At 42.6% G+C, this 13,821-nt stretch overlaps 1 pseudogene across 1 annotated transcript; it reads right to left on the minus strand.

The window, feature by feature from the left end:
* Nucleotides 1-1,674: 1,674 nt before the first annotated feature.
* Nucleotides 1,675-2,641, minus strand: LOC307107285 (glyceraldehyde-3-phosphate dehydrogenase-like; annotated as a pseudogene). The gene has a single exon. The product of its transcript is annotated as a glyceraldehyde-3-phosphate dehydrogenase-like (transcript).
* Nucleotides 2,642-13,821: the final 11,180 nt, after the last annotated feature.

A 13,821-nucleotide genomic window follows, 5' to 3' on the forward strand; every position in this document is an offset into this window, starting at 1 on the left:
AGAAAAGAGAGAGGACAATGTTCACCTGCCTACTTGACAACTTCGTTTGTTTAATGACTGTCTCATACTTCACATGTCCTAAACTGAGCTTTTGATTTTCTCCATCTCCAAGCCTGCAATCCTCCTTACCTCGTTAAATGATAACTCGCTACTTTTAAGTTGTCCGGGTAAAAAATGTTGGAGTCATTTTTGACTCCTTATTTTCTCTTATACTGCACATCCAAATCCATCATCTGACCCTTTCAACTCTATGCTCAGAATATTATTAGAATCCTACCATTTATCAGGGCCCACTGCCTCCATCCTTCTGGGCCATCACCATCTCTCGCTCAGCTTCCTAACTGGCCTCCTCACTTCTACCCCAGCACCACCACACCTATTCTTCACAGAAATCAGAATGATCCTTTACCAATGCAAATTGATCATGTGACTTCCCTGCTAAAAATTCTTCATTGGTTTCCTATTTCAATCAGAGTAAAAGCCAATCATTCTGTAATGATCTCTAAGGCCTTATGTCACCCCCCCCCCCCCCAAGGCTACCTCTCTGACCCCTCTGCTCTCACACCAGCCCTTCACCCACTCTGCTCTGGCTGTACTGGCCTCCTCATTCTTCCCTGGACAGCCAAACATACTTTGCCTCAGGGTCTTGGCACTTGTCTGAACACATCCATCTGGTATGTTTCTTCCTCATATATCCACATGGCTCATTCCTCTCATTTCCTTCTTGCCTCTGTGCAAGCATCACATTTTATAGCACATGCTATACAAAAAAATAATACCCATCCTCAAAATCCCTTATTCCCTAATACTGTTCCCTTCCAATATCTCTGTTATGATCCAACATATCACATATTTATTTGTATTTTCCCCTCTGCAACTGGATTGCAGATTTCACAAGAGCAGCTGTTTGGTATGTTTGTTTAAAACTTTATCCCCAGAGCTTAGAACAGTACCTGGATCATAGGAGGTCCTCAACAAATGAATGGCTGGATGATGACTATTGCAATTCTGAAGAACCACATCTCCAAGAACGGCTTCTGAGTGATGTGCAGGGCAATGGCCTTAGCCCTTTGGCTTGTTCTGACTGGAGATGCAGAACAGTCCTAGATATGTAAAAATGTATGAAACTTTCTTATGGAAGTAAGTTCTTACCTACAGAGCATGTACATCTTGTCTGGGAAATTTTGTTGGTCTTTGGCCTTCAAATGTATCTTATTAAACAGATAAAAAAATTGTGGGTCCTTTTGGTAAAAATAAGTTGAAGCAAAAATAGTCTTTATGATTTGGCTATTTTTGTTAGTGTATTTTTTAAATGATAAGGGAAAATGGAACAATGCTAAAAACCCTGGAGTTGATCACATGTGTAAGAACCATTGTGCAAAGGACTGAAGAAAAAAGAATCAGGTAAAAACCTGGAAATATGGTGCTGGGATAGACTGCTCTTCCCTTGGAGGTTTTTTTCTTTCTTTCTTTTTCTTGGCTGGGTATAGTGAACGTTATTGATGGTGCACGACAAAGTAGGGCTCCCTATGCCCCTCCCCTTCTTCAGGGGGTCTGGGATGGAAACGGTGGTCAGGAGATTCTCAGTGTGTTGGGGGATCGATCTGAGGCAAGGACTTCCCAGCAGCTGAGGGCCTCTCTTCCTCTTGCTGGGGCTGGTGGTCCAGGGGACTCTTACTCTTTGGAGGTCATGTGGACCATAAGGTCCACCACCCTGTTGCTGTAGCCAAATTCATTGAGGGCAATGCCAGCCCCAGCATCAAAGGTGGAGGAGTGGTTATCACTGTTAAAGTCGCAGGAGACAACCTGGTCCTCAGTATAGCCTAGGGTGCCCTTGAGGGGGCCCTCTGATGCCTGCTTCACTACCTTATTGATATTGTCATATTTGGCAGCTTTCTCCAGGCGGCAGGTCAGATCCACAGCTGACACATTGGGGGTGGGGACACGGAAGGCCACGCTAGTGAGCTTTCCCTTCAGCTCGGGGATGACCTTGCCCACAGCCTTGGCAGCACCAGTAGAAGCAGGGATGATGTTCTGGGCAGCCCCTCTGCCATCATGCCACAGCTTCCCAGAGGGGCCGTCCACGGTCTTCTGGGTGGCAGTGACGGCATGGACTGTGGTCATGAGTCCCTCCACGATGCCAAAGTTGTCATGGATGACCTTGGCCAGGGGGGGCCAAGCAGTGGGTGGTGAAGGAGGCATTGCTGACAATCTTGAGGGAGTTGTCATACTTGTCATGGTTCACACCCATCACAAACATGGGGGCATCCACAGAAGGGGCAGAGACGATGACCCTCTTGGCTCCGCTCTTCAAGTGAGCCCCAGCCTTCTCCATGGTAGTGAAGACACCGGTGGACTCCATAACACACTCAGCACCAGCATCACCCCATTTGATGTTGGCGGGATCTCGCTCCTGGAAGATGGAGATGGACTTTCCATTGATGACAAGCTTCCCGTTCTCAGCCTTGACTGTGCCTTTGAACTTGCCATGAGTAGAATCATACTGGAACATGTAGACGACGTAGTTGAGGTCAATGAAGGGGTCATTGATGGCGACAATGTCCACTTTGCCAGAGTTAAAAGCAGCCCTGGTGACCAGGCGCCCAATGCGGCCAAATCTGTTCACTCCGACCTTCACCATCGTGCATCAGAGTTGTGGCTGGCACAGTGCAGGAAGAGAGGCTGTCTGATGAACAGGAGGAGTGTAGAGCCCCTTTAGAGGTTTGATTATACACCTCTTCTGCAGGAATCCTCTTGAACCTTCTTTTTTCCTCAGCCATCACTAGGGTCACCAGCTGCATGCAGGTGTAGCTTGACAACACCATACCTTAGCCTCATTGTCTATTTCTCACTTTCCTGCACTGAGGGGGATGCCTGCAGAAACCCACTTGGGCATTCTGGAGCGCATTCAAACCTGCAGATGTGAGGGCAACCCTTGATTAGTGGGGGGTAGGTATTGGTAGAGAAATATTTTTCTCTTTCATGTCTTGGACGAACAATTCTGAAATGCTTCCTTTATGATTCTCTTAGAGGGCGCCAGGGGGATCAAGCCTCAGTTGATCACAGTGGTGAGGAACTTTATTACTAGGCTTCCCCTTTTCCCTCTTGTACTCTTCCCAGTCTCCTGCTCTGGGTCCTTGGGATCACACCTCAAAATAACGTACCTATGCACCTGACCTTGTCTCAGGCTATGCTTTTTTTTTTTTTTTTTTTGGGTGGGGGGTGGGGGGGAAGGGGACTAGACTAAGACATAGGTCAAACACATGGCTTTTTAAAAAATATATATTTTATTGATTTTAGAGAGGAAGGAAGAGAGAGAGAAAGATAGAAACATCAATGATGAGAGAGAAACATTGATTGGCTGCCTCCCGCACGCCCCCTATTGGGGATCAAGCCCACAACCCAGGCATATGCCCTTGGCCGGAATCGAACCTGGGACCCTTCAGTCCGCAGGCTGACGCTCTATCCATTGAGCCAAACCAGCTAGGACCACACGGCCTTTTTTGAACACTTTTGTTCTAATTGCTGAGGGAAGCACAGCTTTCTATAAACACACTTTCCTCTGAGATGCTCCCTGTTCACTCACAGACCCCCAGCAGCTCTCTAGGCCTACATAATACTGCTCCTCATTGATGATGCAGACCCTTATTGTAGAAATTGAAGCGAAGTGTGTTACTCTCTGACCTTACCTACTTGAACAACTCTAAACTGGTCCTCTTATTTTTCCCAATATGCCATCCACATGTGTGTGTGTGTCTCTGTGTGTGTGTGTGTGTGTGTGTGTGTGTGTGTGTTTTCTTCCAAGGATTAACTCAACTCTTATATTTTTCTAGAACCTTCCCAAACCACTTAGCTTGCAACAATTCTGCCCTCTGTGCACCCTTGCTGCAGTTTTTGTTTGGACCACCCGTTTGATACTCACAGCATGGTGCCTTAAATTATTATTTATCTCTTTATTTATATGTTCTGGCTCAACTTGATTATAATAATCTGTGGGAATAGATTGTATCTTACAATCCAATATCTCCAGCAGGACCTCACACAATGCCCTGAAAAATAAATGCTACTAATGCTGAGACTGACTTTGTGGTGGCATGATCTGAATCAATGTTTATCAAAGTATATTTATAGGGTATTAATAAGCGTTATAAGAACAAAAGTGTTCTGTGTTTAATCAACTTTGGAAACCCTGGAGGACTTCTCTGAGTCTTTAAATTAGCCAACCTTCATTGCAAATCCTTAAGAGAAAAACAATATATGATTTCCCCATGCTTAAACTATTTTTAAATACATGGGTTGTTTAAACTACATAAAAATCCCATTGTCTAGGGCAGAGTGGGAGTGGGTTCAGGTTACAGATGGAAATACTACATGGTATGAGAGACACTTATACATGAGAGTTAAAATATTCACCACCTGAAAATCATTCATGAACATGTGTCAAACTTTGTTGGCTGTGCCAATTGAATCTAGAAGAGCTGATGGGATATATAGAGAAGGCAATATGGATAAAAACCTAAATATAAGGTCTGAGACAATGTATAGAAGAAAACATAGGTACTAAATTTATGGACCTTGGTCTTAGAGAACATTTTATGAATTTGACCCCAAAGCCAAGGGAAGTAAAGGCAAAAACAAATGAATGGAACTATATTAAGCTAAAAAAGTTCTTCACAGCAAAAGAAACTGACAACAAAACAAAAAGGCAACCAACCGAATGAGAGATATTTGCAAACAATAACTCTGACAAATTGTTAATATCCAAATGATATAAAGAACTCATAAAACTCAACACCAAACAGACACCTCTCCCAAAAAGACAAATGGCCAATCAAAAGTACAATGGGATACTAACTCACACCTGTTAGAATGGTTAATGTCAAGTAATAACAAGCATTGGAGAGGCTGTGGAGAAAAGGGAGCCCTCATTCACTTCTGGTGGGAATGTAGATTGGGACAGCCACTATGAGAAGCAGTCTGACATTTCCTCAAAAATTAAGAATAGAACTACCATACAACCCTGCAATCCCTCTTCTGGTATCTACCCCAAAATCTTGAAAACACCTATTTGCAAAGATATATGCATCCCTATGTTCATTGCAGCTTGTTCACGGTGGACAAGACATGGAGACAACCAAAGTGTACTTTGATAGAGGATTAGATAAAGAAGAAGTCATACATATACACAGTGGAATACTACTCAGCCATAAGAAAAGATGAAATATGGACATTTGCGACAACATGGATGGACCTTGAGAATATTATGTTAAGAGAAATAAGTCAGTCAGAAAAAGTTAAGAACCATATGATTTTACTCATATGTGGGATATAAAACTGAAACTCAGACACAGATAACAGTGTGGTGGTTACCAGAGGGAAGGAGATGGGACTGGTGGGGGTGGAGGGGGCTTAATATATGGTGACAGAAGATGGTTTTACTTTGGGGGTGTTGGGCACACAATGCAATATACAGACCTTGTATCATAGAGCTGTACAATTGAAACCTATATGATCCTATTAACCAATGTCACCCCAATCTATATATATAAAAGCCTAAGCAACCATTTGATTGTTCGACCATTTGACAGTAGCTATGATGCTCACTGACCACCAGGGGGCAGATGCTCCAACCTGTAGGTTAGCTTGCTGCTGGGGTCTGGCCAATTGGGACTGGGTGAGATGGGCCAGACACGCCCTGGAGCCCTCCCGCAGTCCCTCCCCAGCCTTGATAGTGCACCGGTGGGGTCCCGGATTGTGAGAGGGCACAGGCCAGGCCGAGGGACCCCACTGGTGCATGAATCCATGCACCGGGCCTCTAGTAAATTTAATAAAAAAGAAAAAACATAACAAACAAACAAACAAACAAAATCTCACCTGCTCTCTAATGATAAAAACTGATAGGTTAGCAAACCTCCTGGGTATTTTATATCATTTCTTAGGCTCAAATGGCTTAAAATGTCTTTGTAGGCTTATAAAATTTCAAACTTCTCATAGTGATCTTCACCCTTAACTAAATAAATACAAGGAGAGAAAAATAGCATTTTATTTATTTATTTTTAAATGGAGGAATTAAGGTAGAGAAGGATATCTAGTCTGTGGCAGAAGGATTTGAAAAAACTCCAACTCCATCTCCCTTCCTCTGCTGAAAATGCACCAAGGTCTAGGCCACAGCCATGCCCAATTGTTTTCTTCAAGACTTTATACCATTTTTTTGACTCTTTGAAACCTCAAGCCTCTTATTCTGTGTGCCTCTATTCTTGTAGACTAGCATTTTTTTTAGAATATGTTCCTTGGATTCTGTGAAGGTGATCCCTATTCATAATAAAGTTTGGGAGCCACTGCCTTGGTTTATCCGGTCCTTCAGTCTTCATTTCTTTCCCACCAGGCCTGGATTTTATGGATAGTCATAGTAATGTCCTTAATCCTTGCCCGTTCATCCCTGTACCCAATCAATCTTCCACTCTACATGTGCATGCCTCTCCCAGTGTTTGTGTTCTGCCGTCTATCTTAGAACTACTATATAGAGAAAGCTATGTGACCAATCAGATTGGCATTAATACAAACTCCTGCCAGGCCTTCCACGTAGCTCAGAAACCTTCTTACTTGTCCTTGGTCAGCTTGTTTTCTTTTCTCCCACAGCAGCTATTTTAAAATGTACTACTTTCTTTAGGAATTCTATTCCTTTCATTCTTCTCATTCTCAGCCAGCAATGTGTTCATAGTCCTTCCCTCTTCAAAGAGAAAATAGAGATCATCATCAGAAAGGCATTCTCTTCCTGTCTCCCTTAAACTTGCCTATGGCAGATCCTATCCCTTCTCATAGTCTCATAGGAAGAGGCATCTCCCTTATCTTAAGGTAACATCCCCCCACCTCCTCTATCCTGGGTCTCATTCCTCCCTCTTTTCTATCTTCCATTTCTCTCTTCTACTGGCTCTTTCTCCTCTAGATTTAAAAATGTCCACAAACTAAGAAATAACTTCCCTCACTTTCACTATCTCAATCTTTCCTGTCACTACTTTTTTCTACTTTAATTCCCTTTGATTCCTTAATTCATCATAGTTTGGCTTCTACCTCCAATGCAATTATTTAAAAATTTTTATTTATTGATGAGAGAGGAGAGAGAGAGAGAGAGAGAGAGAGAGAGAGAGAGAGAGAGAGAGAGAGAGAAAGAGAGATTTTGTTGTTCCACTTACTTATGCCTTCATTCATTGCTTCTGTTTGACCTGACTGGAAATTGAACCCACAACTTTGGAGTATCAGGATGATGCTCTAACCAACTGAAGATCCAGGCCAGGGCTCTAATGCAATTATTTTTAGTTTTATTTGAAAATTACTGAACAATCTCAAAAAGTAAAAGTCACCTATAATTTCAACACTTAAAAAACAAAATAAGAAATGATTGTTTCCCTCTCCATTCACCCCCATTAATATTATGATAGAATTGTAAAATGAATTAGGAAGCCTTCTATCTCCCCCCACCCTTCGCTGCCACACACACTTTGTAGTAGTGTGTAGGATAACATGAAATAGAATAACTATCATTGAATTTAGCGATAAATTGCCTGCAAACTTCCTGAATCTGGTGCCATTTTTGTGATAGAGCCTCAGTGTATATATTTTTTCAAATTCTATAGATGTTGGATTGTTTAAGTATTCTTCTTATCATTGAGTCAATTTGGGGAATTTATATTTTGGTAGAACATCTGTGTCCTTCAGATTTTAAGTTTTGTTGGCAGAATAAAAGTGGCAGATATTGTTTGTCAGTAATTTGTGATAGTCATAGAATATATTTTATGAGTAGAAAAAGTTACCATACAGAAACAAGAATAATTTTTAAAAAATTTTTAAATTGGCCTGGTCAGCATGGTTCAGTGGTTGAGCATTGATCTATGAACCAGGAGGTCATGGAGCAATTCCCTGTCAGGGCACATGCCTGGGTTGTGGGCTCGATCCCCAGTAGGGGACATGTAGGAGGTAGCTGATCAATGATTCTCTCTCCCTCTCCTTCCTTTCTGAAATCAATAAAAATACATTTTAAAAACTTTAAGTTGGATCATGTTGCTCACCTGCTAACTCTTCATTGATTTTTTTAAATTACACATAAAATAAAGTACGAACTCCAGACCATGGCCCACATGCCTGTATGAAGGTCTGGCCTCTGCTAACCTCTCCAACCTCATCTTGCGTCACTCTGTCCTATGCTTCAGTCACAAGGGTCATCTCTATGTTCCATCAACACAAGCTTTTAACCCCCATATGACATTTATACTCACTGTTTTTTCTTCAGAGTGTCAGGAATAAATAGCATGCTTTGCTGGAGAATAGCAGTGGGGATCATAATTTAGATAGGCCCTTTTGAGGAGGTGATATTTAACGTGTCACCTATAAGTTTAGGCAGAAGCCAACTATGTAAAGGTCAGAAGAGGAATGCTTTCTAAATTGTGATTTTCCATTGTCAGTCTCAAGGAACGCATGCATACTATTCAATTTCCTTTACAGGAATTATAATAATATAATATTTATTTAAAATATTTAGTAAGCTATGTAAATAACTAATATATTTAGTGCACTAATATATTCAGTATATTTACTAAAAGATTGAGTACGCTATGTAAACACTTACTAATCTCTTATTTCCATATGTATAAGGTGTTGTACTCAGCCGCTGGTACCGGCCAGATTTCCCTGGGTTTCAGGCTTTCCCGTGGTAGGCAGAAGTGGGCCATGGGGCCCTTTCCGGAAACTGAAGAGAAAGTGCGAGTGACAGTGCCATGCACCAGGGGTGGTCATATTCAGAAGTTCACTAAGAGCTTCACAGCCCCACCCATGAACACATTTATAAAATCATACATCGTACACCTCTGCATTTTCTTCTTGAATCAGGATTTAAGTTTTCATTTTGTTTCCCAGTTAGACTGTGAGTTTCTCAAATGTACAGATTCTGTTACACTATTTTGCTTTCTTCACATCAAGTCAGCATCAAGTCACAGTACAGAGAACACTGTATTTGAAGCCAGACAGCTTGTGTTGAAAGGCAGCTCCACTATCAGCTATGTGACTTTGGGCAAATTGGACTCTGTGGGCCTCAACTTCTTATCTATAAATGGGGTAATACTTATTCTATTAAGTTTTCATAAGGAAAAAATGAGATAATATTTATAAAATATTTTGGCAAAGAATAAAATATATAAATGTAAACTGCCATTATTATGTCCTTCATGAGTAATTACTGGTTATTATTGGTGTAATTTAAACATTGCCTGCAGAATGAAAGCATGGTGTAGAATGTAGTGCAAATTACAGTTTTTAGCCATGGGGCTCAAATTTTATTTTCATATGTAGTAATCTCAGGGCCAGCTACAAAATGCCATTATTCTGCACCTTAGTCATTAGGAAAAATCCCTGGACTCCACCAGGGAGGAATGGGGAGAAAATTTCTTCACTACGTGGGACATGGCTATGTTCTGGGTTTTGAAGCTTTCATTAGCCCCCAGGCAGGTGGGTTGGGTTCAAATCCTGGTACTGTCTATCTCTGTGTTATTTCCGAACACAGTCATCACAGCAGCCAGCTCAACCTTTCCGAAAGTTACCATAGTGCAAGGTTTAATGCCGTCACGAGGCCTCTACCTAAAGAGGGATCCAACAATAATATTTGGTCTTGATGTAATGAGGAAAAATTCCATCCTCTTCCAAGTTAAGCTCAAGAGTAGGAATGAGGTGCATATGAAGAGATAAGGAGAAATATAAAGAAAAAACTAACTGGGACAAAATGGGTAGAAATTAGCAATTTTATAGCAGGTATTATGTACCAGGCGCTATTTTAAGTGCTTTGCAAATATTGATTCATCTAATCTTCTACAATCCTATGAGGTTGTTATTTTCATTTTTGCTTTACAGATGAGGAAATGGAGACATGGAGAGGTAAGTATGCAGTTATTGGGATAACGAGGATTCAAACCCAGACAGTGTGTGTTCAGACTCCATGCTTTTAACCCCTATTTAGTGGAAAACATTAGAAATCAAGACTGTTTGCAGGTGGGAAAGTAGATAGATGGTGGCTCTTCACAAATTCCATAGCTACAGAGTGATTTTTATGTACTAACTATCCTTTTATTTCAAAGCAATGCAAAAAAATTAAATTAATTGACCGATTGAACAGCTGTCTGGAAAATATATATTTTTTCCAAGTACTACGAGGAAACAAGAAATTACTTACTCATATTTGACCCTCAGCAGAGTCAGAAGAACATGAGGCCCTCTAGAAAGTAGGTGGAATTATTTGTGAAATTTTCATGATTAAACTTGAGCTTCATACTCTCAATATTAAGATGGGCTCTATGGAAATTTAGGAGAGTGAGGAGAGAAAATAGTACCAGGTCATAAAATATTGTGGGTTCAATGATTGATTTGTGTGTGTGTGGGGGGGATTCTGTGGTCTATCAGTTCTCTGATCCTTTGTTTGTAGGTGAAGCAGTCACAAAGATGTGATTATCAAGTGAAAAATAGTGCGAGTAGCAACTTCCAGAATGTCTGGTGGTTTCAACTGATTCAGCCTGGGGTTGTGGAAACCCAGCAAGAGCGGCTTGGTGTGACAATCTGGAATATAGGGGGCAGGTGCTGTGGGTTTTCCCCAGTCGCGCTTACTTCTCCTGGATGGCACTGCGGACTTGAACAGGGGTGCCAAATCTATCAGTTTGCCGCCAGCACTATGCTCAGGGCTTGATTCATGAGGAGGAAGAGAAGGTGATTGACTATATGTCACAAATGGAATAGTACAGGGTCATTCTTTGCCTCAAAGTGCTTCTCTCCTGGGCAATGTGGTGTGGCAGGAAGAGCGCCTCCTGGCTGTGGAGGGAGATAGGCCTGTGCTCACCACTGCAAACTGTTGTCTTTGGATCAGGTTCTTAACCTCGCTGCACTGGTAAGGACTCTGGTTGCAAACAACATACACCCGATTTGAAAAAGAAAATAAAAGGTTTTGGAGAGATCAGAGTTAAACTGAGTTGGGCTCCTGAATTCCATTTCCTTAGTTCATTTAGAACCGACCACTCGGGTACATCTCCATTCAACTGTTTCCCTCTGCCAGGATCACATGGGTCTTGATTATTGTAGGTATAAACTAAGTCTTAACTTAGAAAAGAATAATTCCTCCCACTCTATTATTTTTTTAAAAAATTGTTTTGGCTAATATAGGTCCTTTACCCTCCAATATAAATTTTAGAGTAAGCTTGCCTATGTCTACAAAATTCGTTGCTGGGGTTTTAATAGGACTTGTGTGAATTTGAGGGGAATCAACATCTTTATTATGTTGCTCTTCCAGTCTGTGAACTTTCCAATTATCCCAGTCTTCTTTGATATATTACATTATATTTTGTAATTAAAGCACACAGATCCTGTACACAATTTGTACAGATCCTGCACAAATTCTTTCATTATATTTTGTAATTAAAGCATACAGATCCTGTACACATTTTGTTAAATTTATACCGAGGTATTTCATGTCTCTTAGGAACCTAAGAGGGTGAATTTCCACCTTGGGTGGAAATACATGCAGCTTGCAAAAAGATGACTGCTTTTTAAAGAATAGATTAAAATGTGTCTCTGACCTACTAGAAGAGGATATTTGAAAATATTTTGCACGAGGCTGGCTCTATAATTCTGTTTAAGTATAGTAGTAAAGGAATAGTCTAAGGAATACTTTGAGAGAAGAGAGCGAGAGAAGTCTGAACCTCAAGATGTGATCCCTAGAGCAGAAATCTCCCTGTGGTGGTAGCAGAGTCCAGAGAGTCACCCAAATAAGCAGTTAGCAGAGACCTAGTAAGAGAGGCTTCTGTTTGAAGGCTGTTTAATGAGGGAGCAGGGGTGTGCTTTTTCCATCACACCACATCACCAGGAGGAAGATATATGATTTTATGCAAAGTGTTTCTAAAAGAGGGTTTGAAGAGCATATATTGGTTTGAAGATGAAGAAAGTTGCCTTTCTGTTCACATAAAGTGTCAGGGTGCCCTGTCTCTATAGGTTTATGTGGGACTGTTCCCAGCATTATGACACTTCTTGAGAGCAGGCTGGTGTGATGTTCTGGAGCGAAGCGGGTGCATGTCCTGGGACTTTCTTTTTTCTTTTTTAAATATATTTTATTGATTTTTTACAGAGAGGAAGAGAGAGGGACAGAGAGTTAGAAACATCGATGAGAGAGAAACATCGATCAGCTGCCTCCTGCACACCCCCTACTGGGGATGTGCCCACAACCAAGGTACATGCCCTTGACCGGAATTGAACCTGGGACCCTTGAGTCCGCAGGCCGATGCTCTATCCACTGAGCCAAACCGGTTTCGGCATGTCCTGGGACTTTTAATGCCTAGCCACTTCCCCGGGGTGCTGCTGGTCAGGTGAGCCGGAGGTGCCAGGCCAATCAGTTTGCTGCCAACACCACGCCCATGGACAGCTTTATGGGTAAGCAGAGCAGATGAACTGAGTAGCACAGGGTGGTTCCTTGGTTCAATATATCTTCCTCCTGGCGATGTGGTGTGATGGAAAAAGCACACCCCTGGCTTTTGAAGAGGACAGATCTGTTCTCACTACTTATTAATAACATGATATTGGGGAAATTATTGTTATTATTTTATTGCTTATTTTGAGTCCATTATTATTTCATTTAATCTTCACAACAAACATAGGAGACAGTTGCTATTAATATCCCCACTTTTATAGATGAGGAAACTGAGGCACTGATAAGTACATGTGAGTCTGTTATGGACCAGGTGTGGGACACACAGAAGCATTTTGCCCAAGGAACCTACGAGGGCCTCCTGCCACCGAGCAAGGAGATCTCCCAGGAAAGAGGGTGGAGGTGCACGGTCAGATGAGGAGGCCGTGAGGAGGCTGTGAGGAACCCCCAGAGGAGAGACATTGATCTAATAGTGGTTCCGAAGGAGAAGAGGGATCACCAAGGAAACAGCCGCAGTGCCCCATGGGGAAAAGGAACAGTCATAAACACCAGACGCAGAGAGCACGGACACCGGGCAATGCTGGTACTTGTCAGGTACAATCTTTTCTGCTCCTTTCCCAACAACAGTAATGGTAACCTTACCTGCTGCCTTACTCCACTCTGGGGAGGGTTGAAACCATGAGTGAGTGGCAGGGGGGCAAGGAGCAAGTGGAGGCACCTAGAGAAGAAGGTGATAGTGACCCCCTTTCCCAAGGCAGGCTTCCTGCCTGAAGCAGCCCAGCTTGGGAATGAGAGAAGCATTAAGTCTACATCAAGACTGGGTTTTGATTTTGACTGTTGTATGGGACTGGATATTTAAATTATTGAAATGCGTTGGTTTTGCGGATAAAAGTGACAGCATGACTTTTATTCTGATACTAGAGGCCCAGTGCACTGGAGGGGGGGGGGAAGGGGTGTCCCTCAGCTGGGCCTGCACCCTCTCACAGTCCGGGACCCCTCTCTCCTTACTGCCCACCTGCTCACTGCTCCTTAACCTTCAACTCGCTGCTCCTTAGTGCTGCCGAGGAGGCGGGAGACGCTCCCGCCACTGCCGCTGTACTCGCCAGCCATGAGCCCGGCTTCTGGCTGAGCAGCGATCCCCCTGTGGGAGCGCACTGACCACCAGGGGAAGCTCCTGCATTGAGCGTCTGCCCCCTGCTGGTCAGTGCACATCATAGTGACAGGTCGTTCTGTTCGTTCTGCCATAAAGGTTGCTTAGGCTTTTATTATATAGACTAGAGGCCCGGTGCATGAAATTCGTGCACGGAGGGGGGGGTTGTCCCTCAGCCCAGCCTGTACCCTCTTCAATCTGGGACATCCCTCTCACAATCCAG

Source organism: Cnephaeus nilssonii, assembly GCF_951640355.1.
Source record: "Cnephaeus nilssonii genome assembly, chromosome: 11".
NCBI lineage: Eukaryota > Metazoa > Chordata > Mammalia > Chiroptera > Vespertilionidae > Cnephaeus > Cnephaeus nilssonii.